The 20,240-nt window shown below is 43.6% G+C and overlaps 2 pseudogenes; one reads left to right on the top strand and one right to left on the bottom strand.

Moving 5' to 3' along the window:
* Positions 1-13,813: 13,813 nt before the first annotated feature.
* On the bottom strand, positions 13,814-15,786 carry LOC106001019 (annotated as a pseudogene).
* A 2,843-nt stretch (positions 15,787-18,629) lies between these two features.
* Positions 18,630-20,015, top strand: LOC106001018 (annotated as a pseudogene).
* The last annotated feature ends 225 nt before the right edge of the window (positions 20,016-20,240 follow it).

The raw sequence follows: 20,240 nt of genomic DNA, 5'->3' as shown, positions 1-20,240 counted from the left end.
GTGGCTTTCTGATGATCGGGGAGGTTATGATCTTCTAGATTCTTCTTTGACCTTTCATAAGGGACCTCAGAAAAGGACCTGACAGGAGGTCTCAGTAGTATTGAGAGGATGTTTCAGTGACTATCATGTTCAATGAGAGAGGATTAGTTCTAAGTTTTAGAAATATTTCATGCATAAATATCTAGCTTTATGTATAATGTGTGTGTACATGTACATATGTATGTATATGTATTTTAAAGACTACTTCTACAAATTGAAAATCATGCAATATATCTCACTTAATGTTTTTATAAGCCATGATAACTGGCAAAAATATTTAGGTTTATAGTTTTTTCACACATGGTTTAGTTTCAGTGACTAGGTTTTACATAATGATACAGCCTATGAAACACTGTATTCACCTTGGTCACCTATGCATACAGCAGATGTCTTGGAGACAGCAATTCTGTAACAATGATCATACCTGTGAATGCTTAAGTGACTGCAAGGGATACTTGAGTGCTAATACAAGAACCTGCAGAGTGAGTTAGTCTTACCTTGTCTGGGTCACCGTCATCTAAGAGCCTGTAATAAGAGTACTTGCAACACTGAAGCCAGTTCCCAAAGAATCCTGTCAGACATTTTAAAAAGTCAAAAATATAACTTCTGCAGTGCCAGTAAGATGACGTTCCTGGGGAAATGGATGCAGAGAAGTGATTCTTCTCATCCTCAGGAAGACGCTGGTCCTCCCAAGATTTGAAAGTCTTCTCTCATTGGTCACACGCTAGACTGTGGTGGTATACCATGTTCTAAGCAGTAGACCAGGACATGAAATGCTTACCTGTCTTCTTTTGGATCTATAACAAAACTGGAGGACCAAGAAGTCAAAGCCCCAATGTGGAAGGAAGGTGTCTGATCTCTGAACCATAGAAGGGAATGATTGTATTCTGTGAGGTGAGAGTAACCTCTCAGCCACTGAGGCTGGTTCTTTCAAATTGCTAGTGTTGATAACAATAGGTTATATTAACAAGAATGATGTCAAACACACAATGCTTATCCTCCTTGCAGTTTGTCTTCTAAGCCAGTTACTCAAATCTTAAATATTATCAAATGTAAATGTGTAATTTTGAAATTTCAAGAGAGTTGATTTGACTTTAAAGTTGAATTGCAAATCACAATAATAGGGTATGCATGACCTGGGAGACAATCCCTGTCTCCATCCTAGATCTAGCCAGTATGGGACTGTTAATATTGAGTACCAAGGACCGAGAGAGGAATACATATACTTGCCTTATTTCTAATTTTAAACTGGAATCCATCCCCTGAACAGGCCCTGGAAGGGAATTTTCCAAGATAGAAATAGAAAGAAAACTTATTCTGCTAAAGCATGGATGATGATGAGGATCTATTGAGGAACCTGGTCTTGGTTCCTGTTTCAGACTGGCAGTTATGGTGTAGCTATTTTAATTAGTCCATGGGACAGAATGCGTGAGTGCAGTTCGAGAGTTCTCTATTTTTCCTCTCCTACATTGCAGCTCACAAAGCAGTGCTCCCTCTTGAGGCCCTTGAAATCTCAGTCCCAGAGACCATGCCATCTGCTGCTCACCTGTGTGCCATGGCAGCAGATAAACAAGTAACCAGTAGGAGGTTTCTTGAAGGTTGTTTTTTCCATGCTGCCTTGTGCCTTAAACTTTCAAGTTCTTGAAACATGTGTTAAAGGAACTTCTTTTCCAGTAGTGACGGGGTTAAAACTGAGCACATGTTCCCTTTCTAGTGATTCCCTGGGACTCTCAGGCAGCCACAAGTGTGCATTAACTAATGCACAAGTATGCATTAATATTGCTGGTATGGACAGGACCCACACATAAACTGGAACCCTGGTATGTGGGAAATGCATGTTTCAGACCATTAACTGAAACTAGGTTGGTCATATTCCTTTGTTTCCCATTGAAGACTGGTACCCCAGCCAGTGGTGCTTAATAGAGGCAGAGCAAACAAGGCTGCCCTTGTCTTTGTATGTCCCCAATTCCTGCCCATGTGGGCAATGGCATTTTGGAGTGAAGCAGATATCAAAAATGCACTAGATTCTTTGTGAGCCTAGCTGTCTCAGATGATAATTGAGAATTTTTCAGACACATACTCTTTTTTTACAATATTATTATTATTAATTTTTAGGTAGTTGTACAAAGAAGTTTCCATTCTACTAAACAGTATATGAATATAAGGTGCATAGACAAACTCTTGAATTTCTTTTCCTCTCACTATGGTGTCTTGGTCTAGGTAGGAATGGCTTGGTCATTAGGAAGTTCATTGGTTGTTGCTTAGATATCTACCTTTAACACCTGGATGTTCAGCTTGAACCTCTGCAAAGGCTCTGTCCATGTCTTGGTGGAACAAACAGCAGAGGCATTGGTGTCTGTACAATGGATGGCCTCTGAACTATCCAGCCTCTCCTGAGGATGTGCATTGATTGTTGTGCCCAAGTCACAGCACCCCCACCAAGAAGACCACTGAGAGTCAGATTTTACAGCTGTTTTAAGGTTTTATTTAGTCGGGCTGCAGTTTGGGCCTTGTCATACACTATGACACAGCAGAGCTTAGGAGGAGAGCCCCAAAGTAAAGATTTTCAGATCTTATGAAGTCACACAACCAACCAGGTATTTGGAATACCACTAGGTATTGCTCTGCTAGACAGAATTTGCTGATCTTAAGTTTAAACAAGCAACTAGTGATCACTGCCTCAAGTACTTTAAGCCTTCATTGATCTCATGGGTCTACCTGACCTGCTGAGAAGCTGAGCTGCTTATGATGTTGATGTATATGATTAGCTGAAAATCCACTGTTCCCTTCAGGTTCTGCTATGGCAGGTGTTGTTCATGAGGACAGAAAAATTCTTAGTTTCCTGTGGGCAGAAGATTCAAGAATTATTTTCCAAATACATGTCGACTATTTTGTGTATATCATAAATTTCTTTGGATTCTTTGCTGGAGGCTTCTCAGGCAGGTGGGGTACATATTCCTGGTAGGTAATGGCCAGAATGGGGTAGAGTCTTCCAGAAGCTTGAACAAGAACAGGTATGAGGTGATTCTCAAGAGCTCCCCCTGTGCTTTTCTTCTGGCCTCAGGGGTGAGGGGTATCTCATGCAGCATCTTTCTCTGATTCTTGTTCTTAATGAAAAGGCAGGTAAAATCATCTTGCTATGGACATGTTCTCTTATGGTTGGTCATGCAGCTTAGGCCCTTGCTCCTTGCTGGGTCTTGGTTGCTGGAGTTTGTTCTTCTAGGACCCCTCTCTTATCATGAAATTGCTATTGTCCTTGGTATTGGCATGGAATGGCATGGCCTGGGGTGGGGCTGTCAGCTGTTGGCCTCAGCATCAGTCTCCTTCCAGGGAGGGTTTTTGCCTGGCTCGAAGAGTTTGAGCTGTGTCCCTGGAGTGGTCTCTGTCTACTGTTTGCATAGTAAACATGGGATTTGTCTATCCTATGTGGGCTCAGAGTTAGTTTGGGACCCATACCTCACCTGTGAGCAGGTGTTCTTCAGCTGAAATCTTCATTACCATAAGATAGTAATGGTCCTTCTCTCTCCTCCTTGGACTTTGTTCTATTCTAACAATGCTTAGCTTCATTTTGAAGAGGAAATGGCCTTTAGCCTTCACTCAGAGGAGGATAGCTTTGAGTAAAACGCGCTTCTGCCAACTCCTGGGTAGCCATTGTTTTCCCTGGAATCAAAATATTTTTGTAGCCTCTGCAAGACAAGACTCCTGAGGAGCCTGTATGTGCTGGGTCATTGGCCAGGCCCATGCCCACTCTTCAGGGTTCTAGTGTTTGGTAATATATATCAAGCATACAAACTGTGGTCTTGCTGCATGAGTTATCATGTTTGCTCCACATTGTCTATGACCTAGAAATTCTCTTGCTTCAGTATTCAAAGTGTGGTCTTGCTGAATGAGTGACCATGTTTGCTACAGATTGTCTATGGCCTAGACTTTCTCTTGCTTCAGTGTCTAGTCTACTTTCCTTATGCATCATCCTTCAGACTTCCCTTTGACTATGAAATCACCATGAGTATGGGCCTTGGGTTTCCAGGCCACCTGTTTCTCTCTTCTATGAGTGATGGTGTCTGTGGGCAGGTGCTCTTCTAGCCTATATTTCAAAGGGTGGAGTCCTTCCCACCCTTTACCTTGAGTTTTCTTTATTGGTCTCTGCCCCCATCCTTCATGTCTAGCTTGTAGGTCCATTCCCCGATTGATTTGGAATTACATCTTGGAATGGACTAATACATTTATATCCCTTTAGGGTCCTATAGTCACTTTCAGATATGACAGATAATCTGATTCCCTCCATCTAGCTGTAGGCTTCATTAGTCAATTTGGTCTCCACGGTCTGGGTCCAGAATACTTAGAGAAGATGATGTAAACAGCTGCTGACATCTTCCTCACATCTTGCTTTATTCAGGCTTAATCCTGGATCTGGTTATGTCCATTGGCCAGGTAAATCTCTCAAAAACTGCAGTTTATATACCTAGTTACATCAGAGACTTGGTGGTATAGGAATTGGAAGAATATTCTGGTGTCTCTGATTATTATTCATTATTACAAAGGTGATCTGGAAAGCTAGCTGGCTGAGTCCCCAGTCATTCTAGGTGATGTTGGAAGTTGGCTCTGGAAGTGTCCCCTCTGAGGCTGGTGGTCATCTGGGAAACACAGGATGAGCCTATAGGGCCCGTGCTCAAAGATAGGACCTCCATTCTGGTTACCTAGGGATCTTAGAGTCTCACTGTGGTCCCAATCAAGCTGGATTTGATGACTTTCCAGGCTTTCTTAGTAGGGCTTCTTGGGACCTAGTGGAACCACTTTTCCCACTTACTTCTTTTTCTTAAGTATTACTATACCCAGAGGCTATAACAGATTATGGTAAGTCTCATTGATCTGGGGCCTTGAGTTGATTCCCTGTAAAATGTCAAGAGTGTTTCTTGCTGTGTGGCCTGTTACTGGTATCTTCAACCTTGGCCAGCTATTGCCCTTAACAGTTTTGGTGGCAGTTACCATTATAGAAGTGGAGTCAAGTAGTTTTTAAGCTCCTTGCCATTCCTACGACCCAACACCTTTTCAGTCAAACCTCCTCTTCATGTAAGTTGATGCCCCTTGGACCTCTGGAAATGAGCTTTTGGTAAAAGCTGTGTTCCCAAACATACAAGCTGAGCAATAAGTCCGTGTTTTGTGAGTGCTAGTCTTACCTTTGATTACTGAGAGTCTGATCAAGGGTTTGCTGCCTGACACCCTGGTACCAGTTTTTTCAGAGTAATTGACAAGGGAATAGGAGAAACTCAAATCTGTCTGCCTAATTGACAGGTAGTGAAGGAATTGAAATGCCCTGGGATTAAGTGTGAGCAGCATCTGGTTGTAACTGGGAGTCTCCAGTCTGTTCTGGTCCTTCTCCAAGTTTGATGGCTCTCATTTCCTTATAGGGTGGTAAAGCATTGTTCTCATGTTGCAGGTAAGACTTGTCATATTATTTGTTTCTACCAGGCTCTTAAGTTGCCACTTCATGGGTCTATTTCTATTTTTATTGGCATGTACAGGCATGTTGTAGGTTCTTGGCTAATAATGGGGCCTAGGCTCCTCTGGAGGCTGAATATTCAGTGTGAATGTCCTTCATGGTCTCTGGCCCCATTTTATAGGTGGGTTCCCCTTCCTACCCTATGAATAATTCAGAATCCCTTAGACTCAGATTCTTCATCCTTGTACTTCTGATGGTTGTCCAGGATTAGATGGCCAGCTTTGTACATAGCTGGCAACTCTCCTAACATGAGGCAAAGGAAGATTCATGGAGTAGTCCTGGAGTCAGATACTGTCATGGAGACCTCCCAGCAGAGAGGCTTAAAATGGAATGGATTAAAGTATTCCTTGAAATGAACTCAGTGGTATACTGATGCAAAATGATGAACCCTAGTTGGATGTTATTTCTGTTAAAATGTTTCCTTGAATTATGACTCTGGTCTTAGATTGTAAGACGTTCTTCAAAACTTTTCACTGACATACCTGCATACCTATGGGGAAGAGTTTGATACTTATATGCATAGTATCATATATGAATGCTATCTCAAATAGTTTACAGTTCTTTGTGTAAGAACACTAGAAATATCCTCCTAGATTTTTGAAATATTCAATATATAATAGTCTCTCTCCTGGGTATCAAACACTAGAATTTATCCATTCTATTGAGCTGGTACTTTTTGGCCAGTCTTCCTTATCTTATCTTCCGAGCCTCTGACTACTATTCTCCCAAGGTGAGATGCTTCAACATGGAGACCATAGATTATTGTTCTGTGCTTCAGCTCTGAACTGTTCCGGTTTCATGCATATTGCTATAAGTGATAGGATTTGATTGTGGCTGAGTAGTATTCCACTGTGTATGCATACTCTGTTTATCCATTTATCAATTGATGCCTAGGGTGAATCTATATCTTGTGAGTCATTCAAATTACTTTGAGTAATGCTGCAGTAACACAGCAGTGCAGACAGGACTTTGATCTCTGCTATATACCCAGTAAGTGGATCCCATGGTAATTGTGTCTTTGAATTTATTGTTTTTTTGCCTGACCTTGGGAAGTCCTCCAGACAGTCATGGGGACTCTCCCTGAGCTGCTTTTGCTCAAAGCCAGCACTGTACCACTTTGTACCATAGTACCACTTCTGGCTTTTTCTGTTTATGTGATAATGAGGAATGGAACCCAGGGTTTCATGTATGCTAGGCAAACACTTTACCACTAAACTGCATTCCTAGCTCATGTCTATAAATTTTAAGCATACTTCCATACAGTTTTCCTTAAGGGATGTACTAATGTACCAATACTATATAATGTTCTTCAAAACCTTTAAACTTAAGCACACTTCTAATTGGGGAGGGGTGATACCTATTGAGGCTTTTTGAGTTACATAATCCTAATTGGCAATATTTTTTCATAGGCCTACTAGGTAATTTGCAGATCTCTTGAACTATCTATTTAGGTCTTTTGTCCACTTGCAATTGTATATTCTCCTGATAATGAATTTATAATTTCTGCAGCTTTTGCCCTCATCAGCTTGTTTATACATGTCGTCTTCCACTCTCTAGGGTTTCTTTAAATTTTTATTTTTATTTTTTGTGAACATACTGTACAGAGGGGTTACAATTACATGGGCAAGATAATGAGTACATTTCTTATCAAGCATTGCAGCCTCCTCCTTTGTTTACCCTTCATATCCCTTCCCAGCCTTCCCCCCACCCCACCCCACACAATCCTCCCCCCCCTTTAAGGTTTTTATGCTGTTTCTTTTGCCATGCATAAAAGTTTTAATTTGATGTAGCCGCAATCATTTGTTTTTGCTTTGGAGATCTGACTTTTCAATATCCTTGTTCAGACCTATGATATGGAATATTCCCTGAGGTCTAATTCAGAAAATTCATAATACTCCTAAATGCTCACACAATGCCAGAAATGGAAAATTCTACTTGGCCATAGGTGACAGGTTGTAGTCAAAAGCAAGGAATACCAACTGTACAAGTGAGTTCAGGTGTGTGTAAGGTACACGTACACAAAATATAGCAATTTCATCTTTCCCTCTTTAAATTTGGTCATTTCCAATACATCCCCATGATCTGACATCCAAAACATTTCTGACCCAAGGAATTTGGAGAAGGATGACTCACCCTGTAGGAGTCTCATTGTTTTGGGTCCAATGTTTGGAATTTGCTTTGAAGTCTTATATTTTGAGTTGATTTCGTGTATGAGTTTGAGGTCTAATTTCCAAGAATGACTATCGAGTTTTCCCAGCCTGATTTATTGAGTACCTTCTCTCTGTTGTGTTCCTTGGGCTTCTGAAAATCAGTTGCCTATAAATGCTGGTTTGTTTCTGGTGTCTGTCCTGTTCGGCTGTTCTTCTGCCGCCCCATGCTGTTTGGGTTCCAACAGCTTTGTAGTATATTCTGAGGTCAAACATAAAAAGCTAGAGCTCTAGCTTTATATTTTTTCCTCAAGATTGCTCTGGTCATGGTGAGGCCCTCACTGGTTCCATTAGATTATAGGTGATCATAATGACCTCAATTTAACTTGAATTACTTCTGCAAATACCCAGTCTTTACAGACATTTCCTTGGGTACAGTTGATTAGGATTTCAAACGTTTTTTGAGGAAGATTTCCACCCTTGAAATGACAATATCCTTCATCTGAAGCCCACTGTGAGCTAAACATAAGTAACTCAGCCCTGCATTCACAGGTATAGCAAGATTATGGAGTTTCTTGCATTCTAGCAAATATCCACACTAAAGGTTAGTGAACTGATCTTGAGTGTAGCTTGGGTCTGTGGTATTTCTCCTATATCACTTGTGTGGCCTGATTTTCATGGGTCAGATGACATAGCCTTAGAAACTGGGCATGGACTATGTTCATGAAACATCCCTGGGCAAAGCTTGTTTGGCAGTAAGACCTTGGTGACCTCAGTGGATGATTTTGTGGTGATCTCAGTGGTGACCTTGGTGGATCAGACCTTGCTGGAAATTAGACTTAAATTGGAAAGATCCCAAGAAAGCTAAGCCATGGAGGATGGATGCTTCCTGACTCTTAACAATGGGACTCCAAGGAAAACAGATTAAAAAAATACAGCAGAGGGCCCATCAGCTGTACTGGACATTGTGAAAGTGAGCTAAGCAACTCAAGGGCAGGGATGGGAAGGAGGGAATGAAAGAGAAAGAGGGAAGAGCTTACACTGAGCAAAAGGAAAGCAATATACATATCAACTGATTTGGAAGAAATAGTTGTATTGTCAAAGTCTGTAGTGTTCATAAATTTTATAGACCATGAAAATGTCAGTTCTTGGAAGTGATGCTGTGGCTCAAGCAGTAGAGCACTCACCTTGAGCTGTAAGTGCTGAGGGATAGTGCCCAAGCATAGAGTTCAAGCCCCACGACTGACAAAAAGAAAAAAAACGGTCAGTTCTCCTTGTAAAGGTTACAATGTTTGTGACTAAGTATCACAATCTCACAATACTGTGAAATTTATGAAATCACTTGATCTCAATAATGACATTTTTTTAGAAACCTAAAAACAAAAAAATGGGACTCCAGGAACCTGTCCGGCCCCTTAGCAGCTGGTCAGGAGGTGAAGTTTAAGGCATTACGATGCAAAATACCGACTCTGGCAGGCTCCTTCAGAACTCTCTAGGCTTGAGATCCTAATGTGCTTGGGACACATAACTTTTAAGTTATTCACCTGTTCAGACAGGCAGGAGCAAAGGCAGAGCTACAACAAAGATGGCATACTACCTATGGGTGTCTTAACATGTAGGTAAGACTTGAGACTAAAGACTTCTGGCTGGGAGGCAGGCTAGCTTCCTGGATCTGGGTACACCAATCCTGGATCTCTGTTCTCTGCTTCCTACAGATGGCAGCCACCATCTGGCTTGCATCAAGCAAGGGATATTTCTGGACCTAGTTTCTTCTCTGTGTTTGCTGTTGTTATGTTTTCTCTCTGGGGTACATGCCCATCACTAAACATAACCAGATATTGGAAGTAGAAATCTTCCCTGAGACCTTTCTTGTGACCTCGCCTAAAAGGGAAAGAAGACACCAGATGTCTGTTAAGGTAGCTTGCCATCTCCCAAAGATGGTTGTCACTACAAACACAGGAATCTGTGATGTAACATTTAGCCACTTTTCTCATTTGCCTCACTTTATTGTCTTCATGCACCTCTGAGTGGTGCATTCATATGACAAATATGGAAACATACTTGGTTCTATTTTTGAACTTTATTCTTCCAGGATTATAGTAACTTCCCTCTTTTCAGAAAAGAGCACAGGAGATAAATTATATCCTCCTCTGTCCTCCAGAGCATCCCATTCACATGGAGTATCCTTTCACACAAGGCTCAAAGCAGAGGCACTCATGCCTTCCATATCAGATCAGATGCCTACTTGGATCTGAACCTCTTTGTTGACTAGCCATAGTGGAAGTTATCCATGAGACTACTGAGACAAGAGCAGCACTGTCCCAATGTCATAATCTCTGTCTAATCCAATTCTATTCAAGGCCTATTTTCAATGTTCTCAAGACTATCTTTGACTAGAGGGAGAGCCTGAAAGCTCTCCACAGGTCCTCCTTGGTGCTAGATAACTCCTGAAATTTGATGAACTTTGAGGCAGGGATCTTGTTTTGTGGTTTGGTGTGGCAGAGCCTGGAGATGAGTCTGCAGCTGGGGGCTGGAACAGAACCCATTCTATGGTCTCTGCAGTCACAGCAGCCCACTATGGAGGGATGTGTCATGCTGAGACCTTGCTAAGCCAGGGTAAAGCCCATGAAGAAGATGCCTCTAAGGATGAAGTGAAAACTTTTTTTCTTGTGGATGACTCAGTTATATTCTTGGCCTTCAAGTTGAATTTCTACCTGCTATGGTAGGTGTATCTATATGTCAGCCATCTCATTGCTTGGGCCTCTGGAAAGTTGGTCTGCAAGTTTCCTGGTTGGTGTAAACCGATCTCTCCCTCATACATGGTGCTTCCATCCCTGGACTTGGGCACCACATATACCTTGTATGTGGCAGGTGGTATATACATTATGTGACTGTCGGAGGTCAGGACCTAACCCTTTCTTAGATCTTTATTCTTATAGGTATAGCCTAAACCTGTTGTTGTCCTTCAATACCCTTCAAGTTTTGTGCTATTATTTAGCTCCTTTAATCTCCAGGTATGGCAAGAAATATACTATATTGCTCATGGTGGCAAGTTGTATGAACATCTCTAGGGGAACCGTGAGGGCTACAGCATCTCCATCTATTCTGGGATGCAGCTTTCCATCCTGTTGGCTCATCTTGCACAACTAGCTCTCCCTGCAAGTATAAACCTTGTGCTCCCTCCTGGGTGCTCAGTTACCCTGCTTGTGTCCTACTCCGCTCTCCTCATTCTGAAGCACTTCTCCTGTCCATGGCCCTGCTGCCCTGTGCATTGTGCCTGTTAGGCTACTTCTGCCTGGTTTCTTAAGTTGTGGTGAGGGTTAGAGAAGCTTCTGTCTTGGTACTGCCTCTTGATAAGTCACATGCTGCTTCCATGGTGTGGCTTTGTTGGCGAGGTCAATACAACTGTCGTTGGTCTGGCCTCCAGAGGGCCTCCTAGCAGCAGCTCCCCAGTGGAATCAAATGGAATTCTCCTTTGCACTCTCCTGGCTTAGCCTCTTAGGCTTAGCATATTCTCCTAAGGCCCTGTTGGCTTTAACTTCCCATTGCTCCTGAGTCCATTTCCCTGTAACATCTGCATAAGTGGCAGGAAATTCTCATGCTTTCTCCTTCTCCAGGCATGTGGGCTTTCTCCCTGTGAATGCTGAGGACAATCATGTCCCAGAATCTTCTGGTGATATCCACAATCTTTGGAATAGATGAACATTAAGACATTATGGGTGTTTGTAAGTTTTGGGGACTATTTATATAATCTGCCAGCTATTCATCAGCTAAAGATTGATAGCCAAAAATTTTCCTCCCATTCTGGGTGTTGTCTCTTGAGTGTGACAATTGTCTCTGTGTGTTTGTCTGATTTCCCCTAGCAGTTTCATGTCTTTTTGATAAGATCTGTGATCTATTTTGAATAGCTTGACAGGATGACAAGAGAGGGCTCTACCTTCAGTCTTCTACATGTTGCTATCCAGCTTTCCCAGCACACTGTTTAAAAAAATATTGTCAAGGTAATATATACAAGGGTTACAGTTACATAAGTAAGGTAATACGTACATTTCTTGTTGAACTTCTTACCCCTTCTCTTGCTTTTCTCCTACTTTCCCTATCTCCCCAATCCCCCCTCAAGTTGCATCTTGTCTTGTGTATGTCACTGTTGCATTGGTTCCCCCCTTGTCCTTTGTCTCATGACTGTATTGTTCACTTCTCTTTCCAATTCAAATAAACATATATACAATCCAGGGTACCAAAATCAAACACAGTGACAACAGGGGATGGATATACCATAGGGAGAAGAACAGACAAGACAAACAAGAAATCACATAGTAAATTAAAAACAACAACAAAGAAAAACCTCTGTGTCCATATCTTGGAGTTCATTTCCCTTAGCATCATCTTATATGGTCATATGTGCATAGCTTTTGAGCTATTCTGCTCATCTGATAAGATTACCCTAGACATATACTAATTATTGCCAATAAGGGAAACCATGGACCTGTGTTTCTTTGGGTCTGGATTACTTCATTTATCATATCATGATGTGGTCATAATTAGCTTAACTTTTTAATGCTTTGTTTACATTTTCATAATTGTAATTGGCTTGTGACTTGCCTATCCAGAACTTTCCATTGCATTCAATCATTCTGTCTCAAAGTGGCAAAGTACAGTTAAGGTTACATTTTCTGCAATGTGTGGAAACAACCAAGCTTGGAAAGAAGGGTTTGTTTTCTAGTCCCTCATGCAGACCCTGTGCAAATTTTTACCAGTCATGGTGGGCTTCCTGTCAGAGAGGTGGTGTAACCAAGTCTGGCTATGGAGCACTTCATCCACCACTCCTATCCCTTTGGAGACTGTCTTGACAATACATGTCTTTTCAAGCACATCTGGTGTGGGAGACAAGCACACTTTTCCTATAGAACAGCAGAGTCTGTGGCACTGTGGCTCAAGTGGTAAAGCATTAGCCTTGAGCTAAAGAGCTGAAGGACAGCACCCAGGCCGAGAGTTATTTCCAATGGAAGGCCAAGGCCAAGTTTGATGAGAGGTATGAGACCAGCAAGAACAAGTGTTTTTCCAGAAGCTTCAGTTTTAGATGTTTTCTGTTTCCATTATTAAAAATTGGGGGGGGGGAGGTTAGAAAGCCAAAGGTCTACGTGGTCATTAGCTAGTAAATGGTAGTTTAAGACTATCTCTGGAAATCGACAGTGCTTGCTGTCTACATTTGGGATGCAGAGCCTCTTAGAGGGGAAGAAGGAAGAGCTGGCTCCTACTTGTGACTCTTCTTTTTGTCTTCCACACCTCCTGAGTGAGCAGAAGCCATTTCACTTGGTGATACCCAAGTACTATGGGTGACTTTGATTATATTGTATGTTTTGCTCTCAGGGGCCTGCTCCTGGGGCCCTGATTGATACCCAGTAGTTCCCCTTCATTAAAAAGTTCTTCTATCTACTTATATTTCTATTGTAGTCCCAAGCACAGTCTTCTGGGGGCGAGGGCTACTTGGACTAGATGGAGCTCACATCTGACTGCTATGTGGCAGGTCTGCACTGCCAGGGCTTCAGCAATGGACATGGCAGGCATGGAAAGGTAGGCCTTCTTAGATTTTTTGAATGAGGCTGAGAGTATAGCAAACTTAATGGTCAGATGGGACTTAAAGGCCTAGTTCTTGGGAGATAACATCTCAGGATCTTCTTGTAGCTTCCCAAACCTATACAACACCAGCCTGGAGAATCTCTGAGACTATTCTGACACTAGCTTTAAGCTCTGTGGTGGGGGAGAGAACCTGTACCTTGGAGGTGTAGAGAGACAGAAGTTCTTACTGGATGAGGCAGGCTCAGCACACTGAAAGCCTTAACCCTGACATTATTGACTTATCTGTGTCCTAAGGAGGAACTTGCCTCTGATCAATATACAGCATTGCTGGCCCCAAAGGTAGCATTTGAGGTGAAAGGCAAAAGCAACCACTATGATAGATTACCTTTAGCAATACACAACTATAATAAAGTACAATCGAACCTGACTATGGTTTGCCATTAGATACTGCTAGGGCATTTTCCTGTGCGAAAGAATTTCAACATAACTCTTCTCAAAAGAAAATGTCCTCTGTGTGTCTGTAAACGTAGTTTGGAGAACCCAAATCCTAATCACTTGGGATTGAGTGCCCACTCCTGGCTGCAGGATGACGCAGGGGTCGGCGTCTGTGTCTGCCGTGGCCCAAGCAGCTGCCGCTGTGGTGCTTGCCCTTGTGGACCCCTCGAAGGAACAGACCATTGCCCAGGTCCCTGTGCTGGCCCCTCTCATGTCTGTGATGCTTGGCAGCATAGGAATGATAGTGAGCCTTGCTCTAAATGGAGAACAGGACTTTTTCCTCCTATGGCCAGGTCTGTTTGAGCGTTGTCTCTGGTGCACTGGCCTCCAGGTGAGGAGAGGCGTGGTTGTGGTGGCCCAATGGCCCTCCCTGTGGCTGGGGGACCTGCTGGGGGACCTCAAGCTGTATGTCCCAGGCCAGCTCCACCTGTTGCTGTAATGTCTTCTGGGAGTGTGTGATCTAGACCCATGACCCCGTTCATGATCTCAACTGGTTCACACTTCTGGTCTTGCTGTCTTGTTGCTTCTCTTGCTGTCTTTTCTTATATCATGGTAAGAGCTTTAGGAAGCCTGCTGTCTTCAGATTCCTTTTATTAAGTTCAAGCTCCAGAGTTTATTCATTCTAGAAGATTTCATGTTCTTGCTAATTTCATCCTGGGTTAGGTGTTTGTACCCTTCCCTACTGACAACAAGTCTGATTAAATTTTGTGATGGGGTGTTTTGTACAGAAGGGTCTTCCTGGATACATAAGAAAGTGTTGCTAACTGCTGTTACTGGGGACAAGACAATAGTGGGAAACCAGGCCACAGAACTGAGGTCTTGGGGAGCTAGGTAACCGGATGGGATTCCTGCTACCAAGTCCTAAGGTGCCCTAAGAAGAGGTTTATTGAGTTCAGTTCAGGGGGAGGGGCAACTACAGATCAGTGCGCACACGAGGGTATTAATCTATCTTGTGGTTATAGACCTTAATGAGGTATAATTTGTAAACATAGAAATAATTGACTCCTTTATCATTAGGGAGCAAAAGGGAATAATAAAACATTCCTTCCATAAAACAGACATCCGCCTTATCCCCAAGGCCTTAAACTCATGGTGTTCAAACAGCTCCCCACTCAACTGGGGGTAATAACTTTTACCTTTGTCAGCCTAGACCATTAGCCCTTACTCGGGCTCAGCTCTGAGCATCCAGAGGACACTTCGAGCTGGCATTCCAAGCTCTTGAACCCTTTCAGGTTCACAGCTCAGCATCAGAGGCTCTCATGGTATTAACAGACAATTGAAGCCATATGTTGGAAGAACTGGCAAATTCTGACTCAGAGGCCCAATGTACGGTGACATTTTCAGGTTCCTCTTTGACCATCTTCACACTCAGGGACGCCAGGGACTTCTCTTTGGCTATTGCTTCTCTATCTAGGTGATGACAGCTTGAAGGCCCAGGAGAAGCCACCCAAGGTAGACAGGGCTGGGGTCCCATCCAGATTCAGTCCCTTTTCTTTCAACTTGGCTTCCTGTAAGGCCACTCTTCTCTACTCCCCTTTCTAGAAATTCATTTAGGTTTTTCCTGGTGTACAGCCAAAGCATCTCTATGCATATTTCTTGAATTTCCTATTCTGTAGTGTCAAAAAAGAAGAAACCTGTGGGGAGGAGTGGGCAGTTAAATCTGGAGCACCCTAGTCTCCAGGTAGATGCACACACATGATATGGTCTCTGGTTGGAAGTGAACAAAAACATTGGTCACAGACTATCATTCATGTAATTCCATCAGGGACTACTCAGGCAGTCTGAATGAGGGTTTGATCTCATTCACATTTTAAGACTTGTAAATACATAGCAATGATCGTCTGGGGTGCTTGACATGCACACAGAACCCCAGCTCCTTCAGCACCCTCTGCTCTGCCTTAATAACTTGCATTTGCTGTTAATGTTGCTCTGGGCAAGGACCAGAGGACTTGGAGTCCTTTTTCTTTACTGGTGGAGGTGGTGAAATACACTTATCACATCTCTTATCCTCCTGGGAGCTTCTGAGATTTTTTTTTGGGGGGGGGTCCGGTCGTGGGGCCTGAACTCTGGGCCTGGGTGCTATCCCTCAGCTCTTCAGCTCAAGGCTAGCACACTACCACTTGAGCCATACCATCACTTCTGGCTTCTTCTTTCTGCTTATGTGGTGCTGAGGAATCATGCATGCAAGGCAAGCACTCTACCACTGAGCCACCTTCCCAGCCCCCTTTAAAAAATTCTTGCTTGTATTTTTACCCTTCTTTGTCAGATACAGTCATTTTTTATAACACTCAGGAGTTTCAATGTAACAATTGGTGTCATTGATTCCCCATCATTTCTGCTTGTGACAGAGAAATTGCATTCTTTGCACCGGTGAATCCACAGGCTGGTGCCCATGGAACCTTCTGGCATGCAGAGCATCCCAGAAGCAGCTGGCCTTGTAGAACCCTGGAAAGGCTTCCAAAGCTTCCATCATGGCACCACTGGGACATTCTGATGTGGGAGACTGTGGTACTGTCCCTGGGTGAAGCCTGTGTCCTGAGCATTCATATCAGCAACGGAATTTCCCTCTAACAGGCTGTTCAAGCTCAGACACTGCAGGAGGACAATGAACATGGCGTCTCCCATAGCAACACCAGAGGCCCCACCAAACAAATGACTCCCATCCCTGTGATTGCAGCTTTGCTGGTTCAGAGATAAACCAGGAAGAATGCTGCTCTCTTCTTGATGTAGAGGCAGTCTGTGGTCTTCTGTAGCTATAACTTTGTATAGGCAGAGGGAGCTTACAATAATGGATGGGTGATGTCAAAGTCTATGAGATCTCTCAACAAAGCAAGATCACACTGAGGAAATGTAGAAATACAGCCTGGGGGGGGGGGGGGGGGGTAAAGTTCTCTCTGACTCCAACTCCCTTAGCCCTACAAATAGACCTCCCAATGCTGGCCAACCTGAGTTGACAATGTTCTACCCTCTACATGCCCAATGAGCTGGAATTGTAGAGAAGAAAACATACAGCCATGGCCTTCTTGATGCAATGAAAAGTCTTAATCTGCATTTCTCCTACTTGTGAATAGTGTTTGCCTAAACTATAGGACGCACTATGCATTCCATTAGTGTGCATCATGACAGAATTGGGATGGAGATTTAAAAAAAAAAGGATGAGAAGACACATGGGACTGGATCAACCTGTCAGGAATCAGGGAATGGTTGGATCTAAGCAACTGCAATGTCATGCCTTCTCAAGTGTTGCTTGGTAGTGAGGACAGTGGACTATGAGTAGACATCCAGTGTTTTCCTTTTTGTTGTAGACCTTAAGTATGTGTGTAGGTGTTCACCCTTTCCCTGTCAATGTGAGCCTTGTCTACAAGGAGTCAATATCTTTAAATCTGATTTTCATAACTGGTCTCAGGCTCAGGCTGGGATGAGAAGAGGACAGAAGTAGGATCATGGAGCAATTCTGGACCTTGACCTTACTTTTTTGTTGTTGTTGTTGGTCATGGAGCTTGAACTCTGGGCCTGGGTGCTATCCCTCAGCTCGTCAGCTCAAGAGAAGCACTTTATCTCTTGAGCCACAGCACCACTTCCATGGACCTTGACTTTTCTGAGTGAGCTTTTTTCTCTAGCCCTGAAGTCTTCTGAAGGGCTGTAGGCTATTAAACTCCTTTCTCTTAAAGTACATGCAGTCTGTTTCTAATAGGGCCAGGAGTGAAACATTTAATACATGCTGAAAGCATGTTCTCTGGCCTTGATTAAGCCACCCTCTCATTCTCTAGATGTGCTGGACACCACCTGTGTCCTTAAACCTGGGTGTCCCCGAACTCTCTCTGTAAAACCAGGTTTACCTAGTTAACCTTCATACCTATGCATGGGCACGTGTATGCACTTGTGTGATCATGTGTTCATGGCCATACCTTCCCTTACTTGGTCTGTAACACCGGATTATGCTCAGGAGTTGTCATTGGGATCAGCTCCCAGGCTCTCTCACTTTTGACCTACAGATGGGCCACCAGGAGTTAGTGCTGCTATCCTCTGTCCCTTATCCTGTTACATCTCTAGACCACCTTTGCCCCTCACTTCCATGTGGAAATGACTGGTCTCTAGCTTTTCAGACCTGGAGATGTGAAGTGGTCCAGTCAGGTCCTCACCCCTCCCCCTCCACTCTCCCCAGACCAAATCTTTGGTCAAACCCCTGTTGGGACAATGGGAACTACTAAGGACATCAAGTTACCCATTTTAAAGTGGAACAGAACTTTTCATTCTATGCTATACTTTCAACTTCTTGTTCAGTCCCTGCCTCCTAAGACTACTCTCCATAGACAAGTATATACATTCACAACCAAGGAACTGTTACTGCTGCTTTATACAGTCGGGATGTCATCTCAGCCTTCTACCCCTAAAAATGACCCCCCCCACCGTGTCAGCAGGAAGTAGCCAGTGGCTCCTCACAACAGTCAAAAGGCTAGAATGTTAGGTATGCTCATGACATTGCCCCCCTCTCCTCCTGCTCTCCTCCTCTTCTCTGCTAGAAAGGAAAGCTCAGCAGCCATTCCAGAAATCACCTGTGAGAAACAAGTAATCAATCACATCGAAGTGTCAATCCCCTGATTGAGGCTGCAAGGGCCCCAGGCTCTGAAGTCACTTCCTCATCCTCTGAGGTCTTGTGCTTATCTGCCCCAGTCAGGCCTCTTCCTGCCAGTGAGAAGATCCATCAGCTCTGATGTCATTTCCACATCCACTGTGGACACATCTCCTCATTGCCCTTCCTATATAATTCCTCTCTCCTTCCCCATGTTCTCACTGTGCATACAACCAACTCAGGCAGGAGATCTGTTTGCTCCTGCTCTTGACTAAATCAACTCTTGCTGGAGAAAATGGCACTCACCTGCTTTTTACCTGTACCTACCAGCTATCTCAGGACCAACTTGAAGCAGAAGAGAAGCCAGAATCACACAGTCCATGGCCGACTTCCCTGGCCTCTTCCTGCAGAGAAACTTCCTCCATACGGATACCAGAAAGGCTGTATATCTCACTTGCTAAAGGACTTTCAAGATGCTTTTCTAGAAATCCATGTGGCCCAGTATCCACTGGATATGGGACAACAAAAAACCAGGTCAAATGTGCTGGCCATTCAGGTCGATCCTGAAGGAAGAATTTGGTACGATTCAATTGCTCGACAAGGTCAGTCAAAAGACAAGGTCATTTACAACAAATATACTGACCTGGTGCCAAAGGAGGGTATGAATGCCGATGATCCAGACCCACAGAGACCCGACGAAGAAGCTATTCAAGAGATCACAGCAAAGACAAGGGTAGCCTTAGAGAAGTGTGTGAAGCAGAAGCTTGCCACAGCCATGCCAGTTTGAGCAGCTGATAAACTGTCTCCTGCTCAGTATCTGTGATATACTATCTCAGCAAGGAGTGGCATTTAACTCTGAAGCTACACAGAGGCTCATTTGCATGGTAGAGATGCAGACAGATCCAATGGAGCCTCCGAGGTTCAAGATCAACAAGAAGATTCCCCAGGGACCACCTTCTCCTCCTGTACCTGTCATGCACTCTCCAAGCCGAAAGAAGACTGCCAAGGAGCAACAAGAGTCAAAGATTCCTCCTTGCATCTCCAACTGGAAAAATGCAAAGTGTTATAAAATTCCATTAGACAAGCAACTGGCCACTGATGGAAGAGGACTTCAGATAGTACACGTCAATGAGAACTTTGCCAAACTGGCTGAAGCTCTCTATATTTCTGACTGGAAGGCTCTGGACACTGTGGAAAGATGGGCCCAAGTGGCAAGAAAAAGGGCTCAGAAAGAAAAGGAGAAACTTAGAGCGATGGCCCAAAAAGCCAGGGAGAGGAGAGCTGGCATCAAAACCCATGTAGACAGAGGATAGGGAGGCACGTGAGAGGGATGAGATCCAGCAGGAGAGGCAAAAAGAGAGACAGCATGACCAGAATCTTTCCAGGGCAGCTGCTGGGAAAGGATGGGAACTGCAGAGAAAGGAACAGCAGATATAACTGAAATCACTAAAGTCATTGGGGTGTCCCCAATCCTTGCACCTCAAATGAAGTTCAGTATTACTAAAAGCTCTTCAACCAGTCCAAGCATATGGACAGTGGATTTGCAGGCAGAGAAGATGGAATTTACAATATGTCACAAGCTAAAAAGAAAATAATACTGACACAGAGCAAAAGGTGGTTATTCTACAAATCTACAAGAGACATCCTGGAAGTAGAAAGGGAGGAGATGGCAGGCAGGTGAGTCAGGGAAGAAGGAAAAACAAGAAAGCAGGCATTCCTGAGCAGGTGCTTGTCCAATGTTCCTGAAGGTCTCCCAAGGGATGATGCACAAAGCACCAGGATCATCCAGATTATGCCCAGTGAGTCTTTACCCCCATCCTGTTCACCACTATCAGAAACAGAACATTCTGTGTCACTGTCCCTGCAGTCCACTGAGCACCCAGACATTCTGGGGACATTCAGCCTG

Source organism: Dipodomys ordii, unplaced genomic scaffold, assembly GCF_000151885.1.
Source record: "Dipodomys ordii isolate 6190 unplaced genomic scaffold, Dord_2.0 Scaffold259, whole genome shotgun sequence".
Classification (NCBI taxonomy): Eukaryota; Metazoa; Chordata; class Mammalia; order Rodentia; family Heteromyidae; genus Dipodomys; species Dipodomys ordii.
This window is presented reverse-complemented; position numbering and strand designations above follow the sequence as displayed.